Below are 6,631 nucleotides of genomic sequence, written 5' to 3' on the forward strand. Positions count from 1 at the left end.
GAGGGAGCGCGGAGGGCGGGGACCGCCCGGGAGCGCCTGCGGGCGGAGCCTGCCCGCCTGGGTTAGCCTGGTCAGCTGCACCGTCAAGCTCCAGGGCCACCCACCTTACGGGCTCCTGGCTAGGTGCAGAAATCCCTTCCTCCGTGTGTCCTCATAACCATCATACACCACTTACAGAAACTCAACTCGCTGGAGCACATCACACGCACCGCACCGTGACAAGTCACTGGTTGCAGCCCTGTTCTACTGGCGCTGAGATGTCCCTGCACAAATTGCGGGTTTCAGGAAAGCTCCCGCTGTTGGTCTTCCCAGAACATTCTTGCACCTGGCTGGTCATGGGATATAGCCTCCACCTCTGCGGTAGATAAGGACAGGTCACCAGGAGGTTTGGATCTCTGGCTGTCCTAGGGAGCCCAACCACCATGCTTGGGGGGGGGGGTAGCCTCCAGTCATCGCTGTTCCTCCCACAGGCTGAACAGGGTTTGCCCCTTCGGAGTTGAAGTTGAACCTCCGTTTGGAGAGGAAAAGAGGCGGCCCTTTAAGAGGTGATTAAGAGTCCCCTCTGAGGAGTGAGATAGCCCATCTACTCGGTTAACAGATGGTCGCATTCACTTGGTCAACGGATTAATGGCCATCTCTGGACTGGGTTTGCCTTTGTAGCCAGTTTGACTGGGTCTCCCAGGAGCACCCAGGTTCCAGCACTGCTCTGGGGCTCTGCCAACAAGGAGGACATCACCAGGTGCAGGACCTAGTAACCTTGGTCCAGAGCTGGAAGCCAAAACAAACTTTTCTTTTAAACTTCCCCAGTCCTGTGGCATTTACAACAGAGAATAGACTAAGGACACCTGCCTCCTGTGCTCTTCGCTGCCTTCCCTTCCTTCTGTCTCCTCCTCTCCCCAGGTCCAAGGCACCCTTGTGTCCGTTCAGCCCCTTTATTCCCAGTAGCCGTACGGTTTCATGTCCTGTGTATCTTCCCACGGATGCTCCTGACATAGGAGTTCTTGTGTTACAGGCACCTATTGTACTTTTAACAACTATTAAGACCCCAGAGTTTTTACTTGCAGGGGTGTCTTAGTTTGCTTTTGACTGCTGTGATAAACACCATAACCAAAACCAACTTGGGCAGTGAAAGGTTGATTTCATTTTACACATTCCAGTCCATCACCAAGGAAGCCAAGGTAGGAACTCAGGGAGGGGTGGGAATCTAGAAGCAAGAACTGAAGTAGAGGCCATGGAGGAACAATGCTCACTGGCTTGTGCCCATGGTTTGCTCAGACTGTTTTCTTATACAACCCAGGACCACCTGCCCTGGGGTGGTAGCTCCCACAGTGGGCTGGGCCCTCCCACATCAGTTGTTACTCAAGAATGCCCACAGACTTGCCCACAGGCCACTCTGATGGAGACATTTTCTCAACTGATGAGAAAGGATGCACAGCAGGGTTGATAGACCATGCCTTCAATCTTAGCACTTGAAAGGAGAGGCAGGAAGACCCAGAGTCTGAGGCTAATCTGGTCTACATAGTGAGGATGAGGCCCGCTTGGGCTGCACAGTGAGACCTTGTCAAAACAAACAAACAAACAAACAACAAACAAACAACAAAGGTGATGTGGCTCAGGGGATAAAATCCTTGCTGTGCAATCATGAGGAACTGAATGCAGATACCCAGCATCCATGTAAGTGGTTTGGTGGCATGTGCCTGTAATCTCTGTATTGGGGAGGCCTGAGAGGTGACAGGTGGATTCTGGGGGGCCCCTGGCTAGCCAGTCTAACCAAAATGGCAAGTTTTTGATTCTGTAAGTGACCCTGTCTCAAAAAAGAAGGTGGCGAATGATAGAGGGAAATACATGAAACAGGCACCCGAAGTCTACCTCTGATTTCCAGATATGTATGCCCAGTCAAGCACACCAGCATGTGAAAACACACACACACACACACACACACACACACACACACACACACACACACACGAACCCTTCCTTTCCAACCGAATAAAATAAAATATTTCCAAATTCATCACACAGCCACAATTCCCTTATGTCCCAACATAAGTAAAATGCTTTTTACAAAACCTATCTTTCTGGAATGAAAACTTTTGGAAGGACACTATTAACACTTTGAATCTCTTTGATGCCTGGCTTCCTAACAGGTCCTTGGTCTGTCTTGTGTGCTTCTGCATCCTGTTTGTTACCCCTGTGTTGTTTCGGTGGAAGACAGTGAAGGAATCCCAGCTTCAAATAATATGACACCTTGGCATGCTGTAAAGATGGCCGGTCCTGCTGAGCATTGGTGGCACACGCCTTTAATTCCCAGCACTTGGGAGGCAGAGGCAAGTGGATCTCTGTGAGTTCTAGGCCAGCCTGGTCTACAGAGCTGGTTCCAGGACAGCCAAGGCTATTTCAGAGTGAAACTCTGTCTCAACAAAACAAAACCACAAGACCAAAAAAAAAAAAAAAAAAAAAGATGACCTGTCCCTATCTGAAACTCACACTGGATTTGAATCCTCATTGTGAGGTGTGGACAGGATGCTGTTCCAACTTCTTAACCCAGCCATGGTATTTAGAGGCGGGGCCTTTGGGAGGTGATTAGCACTAAGTCATCAGGGTGTCACCCCATGATTGAGTACTGGTGGCTTTATGAGGAAGGAGAAAGGGCTGGGTTTGATGGTGCACACCTGTAACCCTGGCACCCAGGAGCTGAGGCAGGAAGAGCCTGAGTTTGAGGCCAGCCTGGGCTCTAGTGAGATCCTGTCTCAAAAGCAAGCAAGCAAACAAACAAAAACAGGAGAGAGACCTTAATATCTGGACACACGGGGGCTGTCCCTTTCTTTGCTGTGACATCCTGGATCACCTTGGGACTCTATCGGCAAGAAGGCCAGTTGCAGCTGGTCTAGAACTGTGTGACAGTGGCAGAAAACAGACTAAGAAACTTACTATTGTTTTTGCGCTTTACTTAAAAATTTTACTTATTTATTCATGTATGTTCTCATTCATTGAGTATTGTGTGTACATCCATGCATGCACATGTAGAGGTCAGGCGATGACTTGCAGGAATCTGTTCTCTCCTTCTACCATGAGGGTTCTGGGGATGGAACTCAAGTCATTAGGCTTGGTGTCAAGTTCCTTCACTGGCTGAACCATCTTTTTTTGTTTGTTTTGTTTTGTTTTTTTGAGACAGGGTTTCTCTATGTAGCTTTGCGCCTTTCCTGGAACTCACTTGATAGCCCAGGCTGGCCTCGAACTCACAGAGATCCGCCTGCCTCTGCCTCCCAAGTGCTGGGATTAAAGGCGTGCGCCACCACCGCCCGGCCTTGGCTGAGCCATCTTACCAGCTCTGGTTCTGCACTTTGAATACAACCATTAGCTCAGTGGAAAAGACAATGTCCTGGTATTGTTATGAAAGTGAACTCGGACTTTTATTCCTTTTGACAGGGTCTTTGAAAACCGCTGCTCTGGCACCTTCAGGTGGAAAATGGTTGGCAGCTATCAGATTTTGCCTGCAAACATGGCCATTTCACATGGTTCAACCCAAAGTGTATTAATTGTGAAGACTTTCCTTTGCCAGGCCTATGTTATAGTTGTTGATAGAATGAGCTCCCTATGGGCCTGGGTTGCTGGGGTCAGCTTTGTGCACCTGACACTCCTGTTGTGATATGGAAGGGGGATGGAATTTGGAGGTACCAAAGAATTCCAGATTGCCTGATGGCAGGTTGACATTTGTGTGTGTGTGTGTGTGTGTGTGTGTGTGTGTGTGTGTGTGTGTCTGTGTCTGTGTCTGTGTGTCTGTGTGTCTGTGTCTGTGTGTAATCACGCAGGTGCACATGTGTACACATGTGTATGGAAGCCAGAGATCAACATGAAATGTCTTCTATCACTCTTCACCCTATTTTTTGAAACAATATCTCTCACTGAGCCTGGAGTCTACTGATTGAGCTCGATGGCTAGTCAGCAACCTCTAGGGATTCTCCATTGTTACTTTTTTTTTGTCCACCTGATGTAAGCTAAGGTCATTTGGGAAGTGGGAATCTCAACTGAGAAAATGGCTCCATCCTATTGGCCTGTAGGCAAGCCTGTGGAGGTGTCTTAGTTTGGGTGTTATTGCTGTGAAGAGACACCATGGCCATGGCAACTCTTATAAAAAAAAAAAAAAAAAACAACAAAACATTTAATTGAGGGTGGCTTACAGTTTAGAGGTTTTAGTCTTTTATTGCCATGGTGGGAAGCATGGTGGTGTGCAGGCAGACATGGTGCTAGAGAAGGAGCTGAGAGTTCTACATCTTGGTCCAGAGGCAGCAGGAAGAGACTGAGCCACAAAGCCTGCCTTGAGCTTCTTGAGACCTCAAAACTGGCCCCCAATGACACACTTCTTCCCATAAGGCCCATCTACTCCAACAAGGCCACACCTTCTAATAGTGCCACTTCCTATACCCTTATGGGGGACATTTTCTTTCAAACAACCACAGGGGACATTTTCTTTCTTAGTAATAGATATGAGGGGGTCTGACCCACTGTAAACAGTGCATTCCTGGGCAGGTGGTCCTGGGTGGTATAAGAAAGCGGGCTGAATGTGAGGCTGGAGAGCTTGACAGCAACATTGTTCTCTGTGCTCTCTACTTCCGTTCTTGCATCCTGGTTGTGCTTGAGCTCCTGTTCCGGCTTCCCTCCATGAGGGACTCTAACTTGTAAGGTGTAGTAAACCTCTTCCTTCCCCAAGTCAGTTCTGATTATAGTGTTTATCACACACCAGAAAGCAGATGAGGACGCCCACCTGTGTCCTCCGCCCCAGTGCTGGAGTTACGGATTCGTACTCTCATGCGTGCATCTTACATAGAGGCTAGGATCCAAATTCAAGTCTTCATGCTCCCATGACAGCCACTTTGCAGACTTGACCATCTCTCCAGTCACCTAGGCTGACATTTGTTGTTATTGTTATTGCCTTTTTTTTTTTTTTTAGACAGGGTCTCTTGTAGCCCAGGCTGGCCTCAAAACCACTATGCATCGAAACTAACTTTGAACTATGGATTCTCTTGCCTCCACGTCTCTAGTGCTGGGAGTACAGTACCACCTTGCCCAGCAAGCCTGACAAATTTTAAGGCTGTGATTTCAACCACTGTGAACAAAGAGCACTGTGTTCTCCAAGACAGCTTGAGCAAACCTACTTTTTTTTTTTTATAGGGATGTTACTCTGAAGATGCAGAGCACCCACACAGGCTGTATCCAGGTCTTTCCGTCTGCCGATCTATTGGCTAGTTTTTGTTTGTTTAGAATATCTCTTTTCCCCCTAGAGGAATGTATGTGGGCCGAATTGTAGAGTGACTTCATTTTTGGATGGATCCATGACAGGTTCTGGGAGATGGATTTCTGCCAACAGAAGGTCAATTGAAAGTTTAATACTATTGTAGAAGGGTAGCAGTCCTGCTTTTTAAAAAATAGCATACTACAAAGAGATGAAGGCAATAGGAAAGGGGATCCGAGATTAACTAAGCCGGGCCTGATAATCAATGCAATGTTTGATGCTGAAGCCCTGGTTCCCTAAACAGACACAATTTGAAGAATGTTTTGCATAGGAGACAAGGTAAATATTCCTTCTGTGTGTGGGGAAGAGGTGGCACTGAGTTCCCACTCATTCAGTTTCAGGTAACAGCGCCCGGTTTAGCTCAGGGCCCTTCACATCTGTCTGTTCTCTTCTGTGTTTTGAATTTGGAAACATTGATTTCATTCATCACACCCCTGCAGGAGTAATCTGTGGAGGTCTTGCAATCAGTTTCTTATATCCGCTATCGGAGGGGGACAGAATTCAAGTCAGTGACATTCTATACCAAGATTCCCCCCCTGAGCTCTCAGGGAGTCTCCTTGGCTAGGGTGTTGAAGACATTGTGTAAGAATAGATGCCGGGGGCCCACAGGATGGCTTAGCAGATAAAGGCACGTGCCATTGAGCCTGATGACCTAAGTTCAATCCCTGGGACCCATGTGATGAAAGGAGAGAACTGACACCCATTAGTTGTCAGACCTCCACACACATGCTGTGACATGTGTGCCCCACCCCAAGTAAGCAAACAAACAAACAAACAATAAATATTATTTAAGAATAAATGCTGGGGGTTGGGTGTGGCTCAACACTAGAACACTTGTTTAGTAAGCACAAGGCCAGGGGTTCAAGCCCTGGCACCTCAAAACAAAACTCCAGAAAACACAGGGATCCTACCCAGAAAGATGCAAAGAGAAACAAGGTCACAGCATCATCATTGGACCCATCCGCAGCCATACCACAAGTTAACCCTGCCCTCTGCACATCTCAAACCCACGGTTATATATTTCCTTTGGGCTAAGCTACCTTGGATATTCTGTTGCTTAGAACTAAAAAAAATTCTAATTATGATTGTTTTCCCCCTCAAAACTACAAAAGAAGGAAGTCAGAGGGGCAGCTAAGATTTTTTTTCTAGGACACGTACTTATAGAATCGTGACAGACTTGAATGTTTGGCCCCAAACTAAGACAATCTAAGTAAGGTACAACAGTGCTGGCGAAGGCCAGAGGATGGAATTGCAAGCCCTGACTTTGGAGAAGGGGCTTCCAGAGATGCAGCGCCACCTGTGGGGCCGGAGGCCCCGGCACAGGCTCTCTTGCTCTGC

Source organism: Peromyscus leucopus, chromosome 1, assembly GCF_004664715.2.
Source record: "Peromyscus leucopus breed LL Stock chromosome 1, UCI_PerLeu_2.1, whole genome shotgun sequence".
NCBI lineage: Eukaryota > Metazoa > Chordata > Mammalia > Rodentia > Cricetidae > Peromyscus > Peromyscus leucopus.